Raw genomic sequence first — 18,175 nt, 5'->3', positions numbered from 1 at the left:
ACACAATTTTTATTGTCAAGTTTTCTTTTCTTTTTGCTCATTTTGGTGAACGTGCACATTAGCGCGCAACCGCGCATATCCTAATACTCTCACGCTGTAATTACTAAGGTTATCGGCAGGAACAAACAACCTCTCCTGGTTTGGGTTAACATCCTAATCTGATAGCAAATGTATTAAAATTGAGCAGAATATAATAGGTTTAGCGGGCCGTTAAATATATTGCGGGCTGCCAGTTGCCCATCTCTGGAGTAGGTGAAATGTTATTTACTTTTTATATGATGTTACATCACATGGTTTACATGAATTTTTATACACTTTTCTTTGCAAGTAATATAAAAGTTTTTCAAAGCCATGTATGAAATATGAACACACTCAACACACAAATTCATTTTTTACATTTTTTAATTTACAAAACGATTTTTGTAAGATTTTTTTCCTCTTATATATGTCATTGGCCCTTTTAGATGTGGGAGATTTTTTTACTTTCCATCCTTAATCAGAGAAATGCAACCACAAACTTTTTTGTTTCCATACAAAAACAGCAGCCGTGTATCCTGGAATCCTGTTTTCAATCGTTCGATCACGTGACTTGTATTCGCGCAGGGTCCATGTGACGTTTGTCATGCAGACCTCTGTACTTGCTGCTCTCCCCGGTCCTTTTATTAGGAGCAAGACCTGCCTCTGGCATCTGCGACATCTTTCCGAGCCTTTACATAAGCACGGCAAACCTGACCAATTTCAGTCGTGCCAGACACAGTCGGCTCTGTGGCCCGTCAGCTTTGCAGAACGACTGACAACTGTCTCTGAATCAATGAATAAATGAGTGATGTGAAACTGGGAGTTGTTTCCATATGGCCTCTCATGAAATGACAAGATTTTGTCCACAGGCTTTTGAGAGGGTCAAAATGGTGAAATTATCAGGTATCCAAGAGGGACTTGCCATCTGCTTGACAATTTCATTTTCCATCTGTCTCTCTGTCTTGTTGAGTGATCATTTTGAATAAAATGAGGTGAAACGGTTTGTCCTCTTAATGTTAATTATTGGCCAGTTTGATGCGCTGTCATATTGATTTAAATCCATGCTATTTTTGAGTGCAGAAATGAGGGTACAAAACAAATTTGTATGTGTAAACACTCAGGATCTCATCTAACAAAATGTCAACGTGTCAGCTGTTATCGAGGAGCAATAGCTCTCTAACTACCACATATGCGTGGGCAGACATGGTTCATTTTTTAAATGGAGAGCACAAGCAGTGTACAGTGGTCAGTGCATGGGAGAAAGTAGAAAAGAGTTTAAAGTAGCAACCCTTCCACTTTATGAAAGTTTTTGATGTTTAGGATGAGGAAATAAGTAGCACAAGGACAGGATCATATTCTTCATAGTTGTGTGCACACAGTTGGGTCAAAAACATGACTTTATTTATTTTTGCCAAGATCTATTAATTTATCCAAAAATACATCAAAATGTGATTTATACATACAATGACCTAAATAAGTCTGTTCTATGATGAGCATGTTATTCATTTCATTGACTTATAATTGTCTTTTTTTTTGTGGCCATAAAGTAAAAATGTCAGTGCGATCCAAATGTCCTGATATCATAATAAAGAAAAGCCTCATTAACCGAATGAAAACCGTAAGTATTTTAGCAAAAATTTTGAAAATACTAACTTATATTTTTCCTCTACTTTTATTATGGACTTTTGTATTTTTCATTAGCCCAAGTACAGCTAACATTGATAAATTGAGTTTAGTCGTTTCTCTTGTGCTTACCTGAAGTAGGTTTATTTGAGCAAATGGCTTTATAATGCATTGTATTGTTACTTATTTGATGAAGATGTATTGTGGACCATTTTGTTTGTGCTTGTTTTTATGAAGATATATTGGATCATATGGTGCATTAAGCATTTCACACCAGTCTGGTCTGTATACCACCCAAGATGGAAAGTCATTCATCTAGCTACTACTGAAAAAGTAAATGTTTTTATGCCATTACTACAGTGCTGTAAGTGCAATATAATTCAGCCCCTGAACTTAATAGTATTAAAACTTGGCTCAGTCACTGCTCACAGGTGTCTAATGGACTGTGCTGCTAAACTGATATTTTCTTTTTCGAAAAAGAATCTCGATATAAATTGTATTGACCCAGAAGCTATGCATTCCGAAGTGAACTTAATGAAAAGAGAAGAGAGATCCCGGAGCTAAAGAATCTCTATTTCAAAGTGATTAAAAATCAGATGAAAAGTTAATTTGCTCTCATAGCCTGAAGCTGCTAATTTACTTGAGATCCACCGAGGATTTGATTTGCAAATGGATTGTTGAGTGATCATCAGTCTTAAGTCAAAACCTTCTCAACTGGAACCGTGTGGAATCATTTTCAACTTTGTTCTGTTTTTGTTACTTGATTTTAAGATTAGTCAAGTAATATTTCTAAATGGAGAGAATTTGCATCAGGACAGTGTTCAATGTATCATTTTGATTTGTGTAAACTTAATTGTTTTCTCCCTTAATTTCCATGCATTGAATGTCCCAAAGCAAGCAAGAAATGATTATGAATGGACATCGCAGATAATGAGCTGATATTGCATAATCAAAATATCCTCAATAGTAACAGAAGTCAGATGCAGTCAATATGCAGTGATTTTGCTATCAGAGCAGAAGTGCCCTTATTCCACAGAGAGATGAAAATATTGAACTTTAAAAAGCTCATATAAAAAAATTGGGTTTGCCCTGTAAATTAAACTTGACAGTTAGCCTGTAACTTTATTGAACTTGAACACATTGCAAAATTACATGTGCAGGATTGTAAGAATGATAATCTAATCCTCGCTAATCGACCGTCTACTAAAACTAAATCTATCATGACCTCTGATCTCTTTATTCAGTGACAATCATGTTTATCTAGAAAAATTTAGTTCTACAGAAATCTTTCTGATCAAATGTAATGTACAACGCATTAATAAGCATCCAAAACGAAATGCAGATCAAGATCACAGAGAAATGAAAACGGACTCTTCTCGGGTAACACAACAACCTGTGCTGTTTGTTACAAATAATCTCATCATTGCAGGGATAAAAATCTATTTTTCTAAGTAATAGCCTACTGCAAAATGTATACCTCCATGGCATGTAAATTGTCTCGTCATTGGCATGTGTGGTTAATTTTGGCCTCCAAATGCGAGTGTTCAGACTCAGAGTGGTCTGTTTGAGGGTGCTTTTTCGGCTCTTGGCCCACATCGCCATGGAGATGAGAGTTGTAAATTGGGAAAGCAGGGGATTAGTGTTGGGTCTGTAAACTGTGAGCAGGCTGCTCCACTGACCCACTGCTCATTCAGCGCCATCACATTTGGCTCTTGTCTGCAAATGTTAGACAGTCACACAGCTGAGATATGTGGAGGGGTTTATGGGCAAAACGTTCCCCTGATGTCTGCTCGAAATCCTGACATAACAGAGTGAGACAAATCTCTTGTTGGACCACAGCGCATGCTTTACTGCCGCTGCCACAGACATCTTTCATCAATAGCTTTTGTAGGTCAGCAAATCCCAATTGTGTATCCAACAAAGGAGGAAAATGCTTGCTTGATTTCTTAAAGTCACCATGATATAAAAATTGACTATCCTTATTTTTTTATGGAATATTACAGTATTTATTATTACTGATTTATCCGTGCATGACATTATTATTTTTTATTTAATGTGCCCTCATAATCTTTAATCAAAACAGCATCATTCTCTTCTTTAATAATGTGTTTACTGGCACAAGGGCAGGACAATCTGTCACTCTCATGATTAGATCAAATGACAACTCATTGGTTCTCACAGAAGCTCAAACGTGCTGCGTAACACACGAGAATGAACCTCATTGGTTCTTGCGGGAGCTCAAACATGCTGTGTAACACGAGAATGAACCTCATTGGTTCTCACTGAAGCTCAAACATGCTGTGTAACACGAGAATGAACCTCATTGGTTCTCACTGAAGCTCAAACGTGCTGCGTAACATGAGAATGAACCTCATTGGTTCTCACTGAAGCTCAAACATGCTGTGTAACACGAGAATGAACCTCATTGGTTCTCACTGAAGCTCAAACATGCTGTGTAACACGAGAATGAACCTCATTGGTTCTCGCTGAAGCTCAAACGTGCTGCGTAACACGAGAATGAACCTCATTGGTTCTCGCTGAAGCTCAAACATGCTGCGTAACACGAGAATGAACCTCATTGGTTCTCGTTGAAGCTCAAACATGCTGCGTAACACGAGAATGAACCTCATTGGTTCTCGTTGAAGCTCAAACATGCTGTGTAACACGAGAATGAACCTCATTGGTTCTCGTTGAAGCTCAAACATGCTGTGTAACACGAGAATGAACCTCATTGGTTCTCGTTGAAGCTCAAACATGCTGTGTAACACGAGAATGAACCTCATTGGTTCTCGTTGAAGCTCAAACATGCTGTGTAACACGAGAATGAACCTCATTGGTTCTCGTTGAAGCTCAAACATGCTGTGTAACACGAGAATGAACCTCATTGGTTCTCGTTGAAGCTCAAACATGCTGTGTAACACGAGAATGAACCTCATTGGTTCTCGTTGAAGCTCAAACATGCTGTGTAACACGAGAATGAACCTCATTGGTTCTCGTTGAAGCTCAAACATGCTGTGTAACACGAGAATGAACCTCATTGGTTCTCGTTGAAGCTCAAACATGCTGTGTAACACGAGAATGAACCTCATTGGTTCTCGTTGAAGCTCAAACATGCTGTGTAACACGAGAATGAACCTCATTGGTTCTCGTTGAAGCTCAAACATGCTGTGTAACACGAGAATGAACTTCATTGGTTCTTGCAGAAGCTCAAACGTGCTGCGTAACACAGGTTGTCATTCATGGGAATGAACCTCATTGGTTCTCGCATGTCAAGCGAACATGCTTGAGCTTCCGTTTACCATAACTGATATATGCGTTGATGAATGTTTATATGTGAATAAAAGCCTAAATTAAATCTGCTCATCATATAAAATGACTGTGTCTCTTCAGAAAATTTGGACTAAACCGCTCAACTATGAATTAGTTTTACGATCTCTTTGTGAACTTTTTAAGCATCAAAGTGATTGTTACATAGCTGTCAATGGAGAGACAGAAATAAAATACTAATTATTTAAAAATATCTTAATATGTTCTGAAGATGAATGAAAGTCTTATGGCTTTGGAACAACTTGAGGGTGAGTAATTAAAGGCAGGGTAGGTGATTTGATCCAGAAGCATTTTTTTGTTATGCTGGTTGAAAGTCTCTTCACATTCGTTCCGAATGCAGATACAATGTTCTACCTGCCTGTCAACTAGTGTTGTTTTTGGCGGCCTGTTTTACTTTTAGTTTTAGTCTAGTCTTTGTGTCAAGCTGTCGTTTTAGTTTTTATTAGTTTTAGTCACGTTCATACTCTTTTGAAACTGATGACATTTTAGTCTAGTTTTAGTCGACGAAAACTGATGACATTTTAGTCTAGTTTTAGTCAATGAAAATTGTATTTTAGTCTCTATTTAGTAATGCAATGATATTTAACCCAGTCAATATAGTATTTCAAACAAGGTTATCTTATTATATTTAGGGCTGTGGCGGTGGCAGTTTGTTGGTAATGGACCAACTACCAGCGGTGGTGGTGGGGGGGTTGTTTAAAAAAAAAAAAAAACTCGTTTTATATTTCCACACAAAGACGCGTGATATAGCCTACCACAATGCGCTTTGAGAGGGATGTGGGACACGAGCAGGAAAGAGTCCATCGATCTCTTTTCTGATATCTTCATGTTTTCAACTTGATGTAAAATGGTCTGAAGAGCGAATTTTATCCTCCACAAGGGCGAGATATTTAGGCTATGTTTGAGATTGCGCTGCCAGAGAAAGTGAAACAAAAAATCACCCGCGCGTGTGAAACGCGCTTTACAACTAAACTTGACGCGCCTTACCATGTCTATAACAAGCACAAACTGTAGAATTTGACATTCAAGTACAAATGTAGGCTATCTGTCCTACAGCGTTTTCTACTTTACCACAGTAAAGAATACGAATATAATAGGCCTTATTAACAATGAAGAAACGTTTATAATCCCCTTAGAAAATGGGTGAGACGTGAGTGAAGATTTGGGAAAAGAAAGAGATTCCATGCAGGGATGAGTCACGTTTTTTGAATATTCGATTAGTTTATTTAATTATAGAATATCGAATAGGTTGTGCGATTATTCTTTAAAATAAACTCCATGTTTTCTGTGCTGATGCGGTGGTGACGCGTTCATGTAACCAGAGGGTGATGCTGCCAATAACACACATAACAGCTGTCAAAAGAACCGGCAAAAGTAATGATTATGAATGTGTCAAATAGGCCTATATCAATGAGACATTTTAATGGAATAACTAATGGAATAATATAGTTAAATTTGCTGATAATCGGGTGACCAGATCGCAAACCAGAATTTAAAGCCGACAAAGCTATGGTTCTCTTACGAGAGGTTCTCTCGTATTGCGTAGTTACTACGCTACGGGAAAGCCTTTCTTTCTCGAGATACTGAAGCCAAAAATTATCCTTAATTTTTATAATCTTGTCAACGCAGTGCGGCAGCCTGCAGACCTAGGGCAGGCTTACTAGCGTGCCCATTGGCTGCCCTGCGGCAACTGCAGCAGCCTACCGCTGAGCCCTTGGCGTGACGTCACGACCAATGAGCGCGCTTGGCGCGCTTAATGCGTCACAGCCCGCGAAAAGGGGTGTGGCTTAGCGTATAAAAGCGGGGCTCGGAGGCTGCTTCTCCGATTTCTGTCTTTTCAGCGAAGCTCTACGCATCGCTGCTCTCTGAGGAAGCCGCCGTCGAAACAAGCGACCAGCACGCCGAGGATCTCAGCCTGAGGACGCCGGCCGCCTTCGCCGCCTTCAGCTTTCCCTGCCTGCTTCGCTATCCGGCGAATATATCCTTTTACTGCTCTGTGTTGTATGTGTTTGTGTGTTCGCCCCGCGACACACTTTGCATCTAAAAGAGCGCGAGGCGTTGTTGCAAATGCCTCGCTCATCCTGTGGCTCGTGCAGAGCCGCGCTCAGCGACGGAGACCGCCACGTGATCTGCGCTCTCTGCCTGGGTTTCGACCACGCAGCCCGCGCCCTTCACGGGCGGCTGCGAACAGTGTGAGGACTTGCCGATGTCGACCCTGCGGGCTCGACTCGCCATGTTTCACGATCCTCCACCTTCTCCGGCTGCCTCTTCCGGGCCGCGTAAGAAAAAACGCCGCTCTCAAAGGCCTTCCGAGCCGGTGGTTATAGCTGAGCGCTCGCCGGAGCCCCTCCCGCGAGCCTCGCTCTCTCCTTCTCCCCCGCCCTTCACCGACGCGCAGCGGCCGGCCTCTGCCCGCACTGCCGTCGCATCAGGGGGTGAAGCAGACCAGCTGGTTACTCCCCTCTGTCAAGCCGCGCAAACGGCGCCGCTCACAAGGGATGTCAGAACGGACGGTCACGGGCTATAGCTTCCTTTACGTTACAAGGAAGCTACCCCCCCCCCGGATGACGCACGCCCTCTCCCCCTCTGTTCGAGCCGCGCAAGGCGCCGCTCACAAGGGATGTCAGAAGTAGACGGTCACGGGCTGGCTTCCTTTACGTTATAAGAAAGCTACCCCGCGTCTCGGTCGCGCGCGTCACTCTCCGGCCACCTCCGTTTCTCACACATTTCTCAGTCCCCTCCTAGCTCAGGCGACTAGAAATATCTATATTGCAGTAAACGAGCCTGTTGTTATACACGCACGCCTGCAAACAAACGATGTCACAGCACATAATGACATCTTCCCGCTCTCTCTCCCTTTGTTCGAGCCGCGCAACTGCGCCGTTCTCAAGGGATATCAGAGCGGACGTCACGAGCACCGGCGAAAGGAGGAAGAGAGAGTGATTTCGTCCCGCTTAGGCCGGACTTCCTCCAATCCTCGCATATTTCTCAGTCCCCTCTAAGTTCAGGCGGCTGGAAATACTAATACTGCAGTAAACGAGCCTGTTTTAATACACGCGCGCCTGCAAACAAACGCTCGGTCATATGCTCGCACTGACTGGAAGCTCATGTGTGCCCCTGTGGCTCAGTGGCAGAACATTAGGCTTCCGCACCAGAGTTCCGTGTTCGAATCCGGCTCTGGCAGCAGAAAAACTTTTTTCTGCTTGCTTCTCCGAGTTCGCGGCCAGCTTTCTTACATACAGAAAGCAAACCCGCATCTCACGGGATACATATTTCTCAGTCCCCTCTAAGCTCAGGCGGCTGGAAATACTAATACTGCAGTAAACGAGCCTGTTTTAATACACGCGCGCCTGCAAACAAACGCTCGGTCATATGCTCGCACTGACTGGAAGCTCATGTGTGCCCCTGTGGCTCAGTGGCAGAACATTAGGCTTCCGCACCAGAGATCCGTGTTCGAATCCGGCTCTGGCAGCAGAAAAACTTTTTTTTTTCTGCTTGCTTCTCCGAGCTCGCGGCCAGCTTTCTTACATACAGAAAGCAAACCCGCGTCTCACGGGTTAAATATTTCTCAGTCCCCTCTAAGTTCAGGCGGCTGGAAATACTAATGCTGCAGTAAACGGGCCTGTTTTAATACACGCGCGCCTGCAAACAAACGCCGAAACACGATGCTCGGTCATATGCTCGCACCAACTGGAAGCTCATGTGTGCCCCTGTGGCTCAGTGGCAGAATATTACGCTTCTGCACTGGAGAACCGTGTTCAAATCCGGCTCTGGCGGCAGAAAAATATTTTTTTCTGCTGGCTTCTCCGAGCTCGCGGCCAGCTTTCTTACATTCAGAAAGCGAACCCGCATCTCACAGGATGGTGCTTGAGTATTTATGAGCGTCTAAACATATGAGCCATCAAAGCATTTGCTCTATAACGCCGATGGTGTTACAAGTGTAGAAAATGTGCCCACTCCCATGTGCTCACTGCTACACACAAAACACGGTCTCCCCGGTAACGCTCACAGAGCGCACTCTCATAAAGCGGACACATGCCGCTTGAGTACTAAGTGTAGTAAATGTGCCCACAACTCTGTGCTCACACCTAGCTGCTGCCCGCTCTATCACACAGTTACCCGGGTTGCAGATCCTCTAAAGCTCACAAACATTCCGGCTCTGGCCGAAGGTGTCATAAGTGTAGAAAATGTGCCCACTCCCATGTGCTCACTGCTTCACACAAACATGGTCCCCATGGTAACGCGCATAGAGCGCTCTCTCATAAAGCGGACACGAGCCGCTCGAGTACTAAGTGTAGTAAATGTGCCCACAACTTTGTGCTCACACCTACCCGCTGCTCGCTCTGCCATTCAGTTACCTCGGGTCGCACACCCTCTAAGCTCCCAAACACTGGCCGTGTCATAAGTGTAAACTCTGCGCCCGCTCACGTGCACGCGCACTCACTTTTAGACATTACAATCCCCACGCCGCTTTCGCGCCAGGGGTGTTTGTCAGCAAATCGCGCTCCATCCTCTGGGACCGAGCTACCGAACGCTGTACAGCCGGCCAATACTGTTTACCAGCCCCCGTGTTCGAGCACCAGCGGCGCGCACGCCGCTCCATCCTCTCTGATACAGGTTCCCCAATCCCGCGCAGCGCGGCGATCTGAACCCAGAGACCATTCGACCCCTAGCTATGCATGCGGAAGCATGGGAAGCTATTCAGGGCGCGTCAGAATGGGTGCTGAGTACTATAAAACACGGCTATTCGCTTCAATTCGCTCGTCGCCCTCCGCGCTTCAAGCACAGACGGAGACGAAAGTGAGTTCAGAAGCTGCGCACCTGCTTCAAGCTGAAATAGCGAAGCTGCTGCGCAAAAGGGCTATAGAACAGGTTCATCCTTCTCTGAGCGAGTCGAGCTTTTACAGCCGCTACTTCCTCGTACCCAAGAAGGACGGAGCGTTAAGACCTATTTTAGATCTGAGACATCTGAACAAAGCCCTCATGAGACGGCCGTTCAAAATGATCACAACCAGAAAAATCCTCGCGCAGATTCGCCCAGGAGACTGGTTTATCTCTCTCGATCTAAAAGACGCATATTTTCAGATCCAGATAACTCCCCGTCACAGGCCATTCTTGAGATTCGCCTTCAACGGTTGAGTATATCAGTACACAATCCTGCCCTTCGGCCTGTCTTTGGCACCCCGTACATTACGAAATGCATGGACACGGCTCTCGCTCCCCTGAGAAAACAGGGAATGCGAATACTGAATTATCTGGATGATTGGCTTATTCTAGCGCTGTCAGAGACGGAACTTGTGTCTCACAGAACAGCGCTTCTCAGCCATCTGGAGGATCTGGGTCTCTCGGTCACTGGACCAAGAGCTCGCTATCGCCCCGTCAGTCAATTTCCTTCTTGGAATAGAACTGGACTCGGTGGCTATGACGGCCAGACTGTCGGAGCAGCGCGCGCGCCGCATCCGCCTCCTCGCCGCATCCCTCCAAATAGGCAGCCGGGTTCCGCTGAGGACATTCCAGCGTATCCTGGGGCATATTGCCTCAGCTGCAGCAGCGCTCCAGCTGGGCTTACTGCGCATGCGCCCGCTTCAACGCTGGCTGAAAGCGCGCGTGCCCCACCGAGCCTGGGCGGCCGGCGGCTTGCGAGTCAAAGTGAATCAGAGCTGCATTTCAGCCCTGCAGCCCTGGCTGGCAGCCGTATGGTATCACACAGGAGTGTCTATGGGAGTGATTTCACACCGGAAAGTTGTCTCGACAGACGCTTCCAACCTAGGTTGGGGAGCGCTCTTCGAAGGCAGACCGGTCTATGGCCGCTGGTCAGACCAGGAGAATCTCCTACACATAAACTGTCTAGAGATGCTCGCGGTCGAGAAAGCGCTCAAACACTTCCTCCCATTCCTCCACGGTCACCATGTTCTAGTCCGCACGGACAATACATCGGTAGTGGCCTATGTGAATCGCCAGGGCGGTGTCAGATCAAAGACGCTCTGCACCCTGGCGGAACGCCTCCTCGTGTGGGCTCAGCACTCTGCGCTCGCTGAGAGCCGCGCATGTGCCTGGCCACCTGAACGAGGGCCCCGACAGACTGTCCAGGGACAACGTTCCCCCTGGGGAGTGGTCTCTACACCCCCAAACAGTCCAGTCACTGTGGCGCCGTTTCGGCAAAGCGAAAGTCGACCTTTTTGCGTCAAAAGACAACGCTCATTGCCCAGAGTTCTTCTCGAAGAACGAGGACGCGCTGGCCCAGACCTGGCCCAGCGGCCCGCTGTATGCTTTTCCCCCGGTCTCTCTGCTGCCTCAGGTCATCAAGAGAATCAGGGAAGCGCGCCACACAGTGCTCCTCTTAGCCCCATACTGGGAGAACCAAGCTTGGTTCCCGGATCTAATACAGCTGGCAGACTCAGCCCCCTGGCCGATACCGGTGAAGAGAGACCTTCTCTCTCAAGCCCGCGGCTCGATATGGCATCCCCATCCAGAGCGCTGTCTCTGCATGCGTGGAGCCTCAACGATTACACGCTGATCTGCCAGACGGGGTCATGAACACGATCATACAATCTAGAGCCCCCTCTACGAGGCGGCTCTACATGTCGAAATGGTCAGTGTTTAACAGATGGTGCACTGCTAAGGGGCTCGATCCACAGACATGTGGGGTATCGCGAGTACTGTGTTTCCTTCAAGAGTTACTGGACGCGGGCAGGTCCCCCTCCACGCTCAAAGTCTATGTCACGGCCATTTCAGCGCTCTCTGTTCAGAGCTGGGCCGCGCATTAGGAAGGAACGAGTTCGTCATCCGCTTCCTTAGAGGAGCCAGGAGGATGAACCACCCGCGACCCCCCTCGGTTCCTATGTGGGATCTTTCACTGGTCTTGGAGGCCCTGAAAGCGCATCCCTTCGAACCCTTGGAAACTGTGGATATGAAATACCTCACGCTCAAAACCGTTTTTCTGATAGCACTGTCTTCAGTCAAACGAGTGGTGGAACAGCTCTTTGTTTCGTTTGGCGGGCGCACCAAGGGTCTCGCCGCCTCGAAACACAGCCTGTCCAGATGGATAGTGGACGCTATTGCTGCTGCTTATGCGTCTAAAGACCTGCAGTGCCCATTGGGCATTCAAGCTCACTCCACCAGAGGCATGGCCTCGTCGTGGGCGTGGTCCAGCGGGATTCCCATTCATGACATTTGTGCAGCGGCAGGCTGGGCCTCCCCCTCCACATTTGTTAGGTTTTACAACCTGGATGTTCCCGCCTTGCAGGCGAAAGTGTTATCAGTCTAAGTCTCGCGTATGCCAGCCCACTATCTGTGCGCGGGCTACGTTGTGTGATTTAGCTCTACTGGTTGAGCTGCACTATACAGGGAATTGTCAGTTCGGACCGGCCGTGCCGCTCCTAACCCCCTAGTGTGTGCTTATGTACGGCGCTAGCCCTCTGTGGGCCGCCCGGCTCTCTGCTATCACGTTCCCCGGGCTCTCCCTGGGACTCATTCAGTGGATGCTGGGCGCGCACGGCGTTGACAAGGGTGTTCCCGTAGCGTAGTAACTACGCAATACGAGAGAACCTCTCGTAAGAGAACGTTTCGGTTACTAACGTAACCTCTGTTCTCTCTAGAAGAGGGAACGAGTATTGCGTAGCCCGCCGTGCTCGCGCCACGAGCTCATTCGCTTCATGCGACAGAAACCAGAGAAGCAGCCTCCGAGCCCCGCTTTTATACGCTAAGCCACACCCCTTTTCGCGGGCTGTGACGCATTAAGCGCGCCAAGCGCGCTCATTGGTCGTGACGTCACGCCAAGGGCTCAGCGGTAGGCTGCTGCAGTTGCCGCAGGGCAGCCAATGGGCACGCTAGTAAGCCTGCCCTAGGTCTGCAGGCTGCCGCACTGCGTTGACAAGATTATAAAAATTAAGGATAATTTTTGGCTTCAGTATCTCGAGAAAGAAAGGCTTTCCCGTAGCGTAGTAACTACGCAATACTCGTTCCCTCTTCTAGAGAGAACAGAGGTTACGTTAGTAACCGAAACGGTTCACGCCATAGACAGTATATAAACGGGTTCACGCACAACTCTCTCATTCGTCGTGACGTTATAACATTTCGTCTCGTCTCGTTTTGGTCAACGAAAATGAAGAGACATTTTAGCATAGTTTTTATTTTGTTAAACCACATTTAGTCTCGTTTTTATTCGTCAACGATATTGCATTATACATTTATTTTAGTCATCGTCACATGACCAGCATTTACGTTGCGTCTCGCCTCGTTTTCGTCAGGTGAAAAAGGTTCGTTGACGACAATATTTCGTCATAATTTTCGTTGACGAAAGCAACACTACTGTCAACGTATGTTGCGTTTAATGCTATGCAGAGTTAGACAGACATCAGTCACCCGAGCGGCGCAAACAGCAGCCACCTTTTACAGTTCCTCCTGAACCAAAACAACAATCTTATGCTGCGTATACGGCATAACTACTGTAATTTGGAAGAGATGGAAACCCATGACAATTTATGCATTTTAATGGCAACACTATCGACGCCGAAATGAATCTGCAGCAGTCATGTAGTACAGATCAGTGCTCTTTGTTGTTTATGTTTATTATTATTGTAATGTTATGTGCATGAGGTAGTTTAAAGGTGCAGTATGTTATTTCTCAAAGTCATTGCTGAACATTGTTGATATTTGAAATCAACCCAAACAAACACACCCCTCTCTTCATTGCTCTGAGTCGCTCTCGAACCTCAGCGTCTGTTTTCAGGCCAACCCGCGTTGCTCTCTCCAGCACAGAAAAGCTTTTCTAATATTAATGTGAAATTAATATTAATTAAAAGCTCTTTCCTGATCATAACCCTTCATTTTACAGTGATATTCTTATGAGCTTTTCTCTTTTGTAATGTCTCTCAGCCATCTCTCTTTCTACAGTCTTCAAATCTCCCTCTTGCTCGTTCTCTCTCCTCCACCGTTGCTGATTGGCTACACGTTTGTTGTTGTGTCGGTCTGACCAACTTTCAAACAGTGTTTTACAAATATCACTTACTCCACCTTTAACACCGTCTCTCGTCACGTGACACTTTGCTAACTCTGCTGTGCGTTCATGAATGTGTTTTGAAGAAGGCGTGGCTTTGGAGACGCTCTGATGCTTTCAAAACTAGCTCGCTATTGCTAGCTGCTCTGAAAATTGCCTACCCTACCTTTAATGACAATTTTCATTTTAGGGTGAACTAACCCTTTAAAGGCATAGTTCACCCCCTGTGACCTGAAAGTATAAAGAATAAGAAAATTTCAACACAATATTTGTTTTTGGGTCAACTATCCCTTTAAGTATACTGTGAAATTACAAAACCATTTCCTTCCTTATATATGTCAGACTTGTCATTGGGTGCAGACTGGTGCTATTGTTCTTTTGAAGATGAATTGTGAATTTACACAGTCAGACACACTGCGGCGGTCCCCGTGGTCTAGTGAATGTTTTAGCATCCCACCCACAGGTTGACTGACAGATCTGGAGCACAGAGGATCAATGCACTCCGTCGTCTTTCTGGATGCTAAATTCTGAGCGTGTCCTAACACTAGTTCACACGTTCACATTGTGTCATAGCAGCTCATTCCAGGACATGGAAGCTCAAGCTATTGATCAGTTAGAATATCTATTACATTCGGCACTGTTTGAATCCATCATGTACTGGTGTGTACAGTACATGCTTTTTCAGTTGCATAATCATGTTTACGTTTTTTTTTCTCCCCCATTTCAAATTTCAGCAGCAGCTACATGAACTCCACAAGTTTGTGTAGATCCTCATGATCCAAAGAGCAGCTTTTGCTTCAGTGGAAGAACATCTGACCATCTGTACAAAAGAGTCTCATGATCAATGTAACATTTATTTGATTAGTGATGATCAAGCTAGAAGCTTCTATATTTCTTATTAATTTTAAGTCAGAACATCCTTCAATCCCCCCAATTTATTTTCAGGTTAAAATCTGATTTTGACTCACACCTTTTTAAAGTGGTCTCAGACTTATGGATCCCATTGTCAGTAACATAACAAGCAGTATATACAATGTCAGTATTGCAAGCGTTCATGTGTGCATGTGCTGGCGATATTTGATATAGTGGAATGTAATACTTTAAGGATCTGCATAGTTTTTGAGGGGTTGTTTTTGCATATCGTGTATGATCAAAGCTTGATTTTAATTAACTCTACATGAATTTTTCAGTATGTTTCAAGGGCAATCTTTGTGCTTCCATCTGGATAAAACAGACAAAACTAACATTGGAGATCAGGACAATAAAATCATCATGAAATGAGAATGTAGGCCTAGCCTATATCATGATTCTGGACACAAAAAAAAAAAAAAAAGATTAAGAAAAAAAAAGTTTTGTAGAATATTTCAGCCATATTCGGGGAAAAAGAAATGAAATAAATTGTGTGTTGATTTATGTTTGTCTCTAAAATAAGTAAATTTCAGTTGGTTCATCCTTACAATTGGACCTCATATTGCAAACAATAGCCAGTAATATTTTTTGTAAATATATATTTTTGAAATATCAAGATTCACAAAGATACATTTAAATTTGCAAATGTAATGTGTATGTTATAAATCTAAATGTATCTTTTAGTTACACTTTTGTAAAAAGACAGACAGAAGACATTGACAGTCTACATCACATTAACGGTTCCCACTTCCCAGTTCATTTTGAATCGGCGTATTTAAAAAATGGTTCTTGATTCAGTAAGAGAACAGTTCGATTCACTGCCTTTGTGAGTCTGATTTAAACTGCTAAATGTGTTGTCACATTTACCTTTATTCTGCGTATTTTCACAGGCAAAAATACAGTCATTTCAATAGGAATCTGTGCAATTTGGAATTTCCTATGAGGGTGAAAGATATACCCATGCAGACTCTGCATCAGGTTTAAGTTGGTCATCATGCGAATTTGCCACACTGACCAACAGAAAGTTGCTTGGTTTTGTGACTTTATGACCAGTGCTTCATGCATCCCGCATATAGACACAAACAAAGCCTTCTTATAGTTTTTAAATTGTCACAATTATTGTCTGTTTTAGTCGCAATCTGGAGTCCTAGCCTATATTTCAAGGAGTTCCGGAAGTGGGTCTTTTATGCAGTCTCATACGTCCCATAGTATGGAAATGCAAAGGAACATTGCAGCCATAAAAAACATTAAGTCTAGCTCATAGTTTCTCAAGAGCACCATCACAAGAGCAAATAATATTTCAAGTTCATCTTCTCAGCCTCTGAGCAGGCTCAGTAAACATCACTTCATCTAACAGTGTTACCGTACCAGTTTATCCACTTAAAATTTCACTGTTGGTATTGTGGCTCGCTCGTAGTAACATCAAGAGGGAGGATAATATGTTTATCATTAATCAACATTACTTAATCCTCCCTACTTGCTATGATGTTGTGCCATTTATTTATGGGTATTTTGAGGTGTATTCATCTCCACTTGAAGAATTTTTTTTTATCTTTAGCATGGATAGCATAAGGTCACAAAGAGAGTGATTTTGTGTGAGATTGATGAGCTTTTGTGGATGTGCTTCTGTTCACCGCATTGGCATGGCTCAGCATGTGCAAACTGGGTGATGAAATGAATAAATAAAAAATGTGGGACTGAAAGTTGTGCCTTGGCACGCTGACCTAAAATCCAGTGAAGACTCGCCATGTTTCCCGTGGGATTAATCCAGTGTGGCATACAGAGTGTAGCGCAGCCTGTAAGGATTATATGTACTGGACTTGGGCTCCCGCTGCCCTACTTTTCATTAAAATATTTAGAGAGAGAGAGAGAGAGAGATTGCATGAATGCCTGGACAGATGGAGTGGGGGTTTGATTAAACTGTGCACCAAGTACTGGGAAATGCTACAACTTTTTCTTTCAATGCACAGACAGTTGTAATTTACTGGTTTTCATGATTTTGTTGCAGGGATATTTTACTTGAATGCATGACGCTATATTAGTAATCATGTTTTGTGCTTTTTTGTTGTTGTTTGACCCATGAGCTTATAAAGTCTAAGAGGATTGTTTGTTTCCTCTTGTATTTTCCTCCCAGCCTCATCATATTCTCACATTCACTGACCTAAACACACAGCGATGGTGCTGTTCCTGGGAGAAATATCTTTGGTTGCCCCTGAGCTGCAGAAGCTGCTGAAATATAAATGAGACACTTAATGGCTGAGGCTGTATCGAGCTAGTGTTTAACAGGGATCCCAGGATTGTGTGTCACGGGGCTTCTGGCTTCGATCTCAGGAAGTCCTCTTGCCACTTGCCAAATCCCGATTCATAAATGCCACCGGGAGTCTGTGTGTCACACTGGATGTGTTAATGTTGCTGTGACTGGGGCCCATATTACCTGGCGGGACCCCCATGATCCTTCCTCAAGACATGAAAAGTGCTCAATCACATTTCTTTTATACATAAGAAATAAACAGCTATACATACATACTACAGCCTTTGGACAGATGGTTGTACTCTAATTTTTCTAGATATTTTTTTGGGGAAAAACATTCCTGTCTCCATTCTCAATATTTCACACAATTGGCTTGCGGGATGTTCACATGAAGTGTGGTTTTGCGACTTAGTTCTTATTTGTTAGCTTTGAGGCTGTCTGTATGCAAGTGTGCGAGTCCTTAATGCTGAAAAAATATATATTTTTGGCTGATATACAGACTTATCGATGACTCATCCTGCATAGATTTTTGTCCAATAAAAAGCCCTCAGAAATGAGTGTCCAGCCCCCCTAATACCACCTACCTCCAGCTCCAACTAACAAGTAGCAAATCATGACTCTGATGTAACTTTAACTAAAGCCTCCATTTCGCCATGTAAAAGCCCTAAATTCCTGTTTCAATTGGAAATCGGAGTGTTTTTTCCCCATACTTGGATTTAGCCCTTAGGCTATATATGCAGGGAGGGGTGGGTAACTTTACTTGTCAAGAAGTGATAGTTTTTTATTATTATTTTTCAGTTGATATAAATATGTTTGCTTAAAAAAATTAATCTTTAAATTTAGATGAAGTCATTGTTAGGCAAAATGTACTTTGAATTTCAAAATGAATATCAATTTTTCAAACTGTACATAATAATGTTGAGATACCTGTACCTAAATTCACTTTTTTATTTTTAAATTTTTTATTTATTTTGACATGCTATTTTAGTATTGACTCATCTTATTTTAGCCATAAGGTGAAAATAATTCTCTGCTTAGTGGTTGCAGAC

General features: G+C 44.1%; 1 protein-coding gene across 3 annotated transcripts in view; it reads left to right on the top strand.

Moving 5' to 3' along the window:
• Positions 1–18,175, top strand: part of ephb2a (eph receptor B2a) — a 63,880-nt gene that overhangs the window by 3,466 nt on the left and 42,239 nt on the right. The gene's annotated exons all lie outside the window — the stretch shown is intronic.

This window comes from Squalius cephalus (assembly GCF_949319135.1).
Source record: "Squalius cephalus genome assembly, chromosome: 18".
Taxonomy (NCBI): Eukaryota; Metazoa; Chordata; class Actinopteri; order Cypriniformes; family Leuciscidae; genus Squalius; species Squalius cephalus.
Note: the sequence above shows the minus strand (reverse complement) of the source record. Positions and strands in the feature narration are given on the sequence as shown.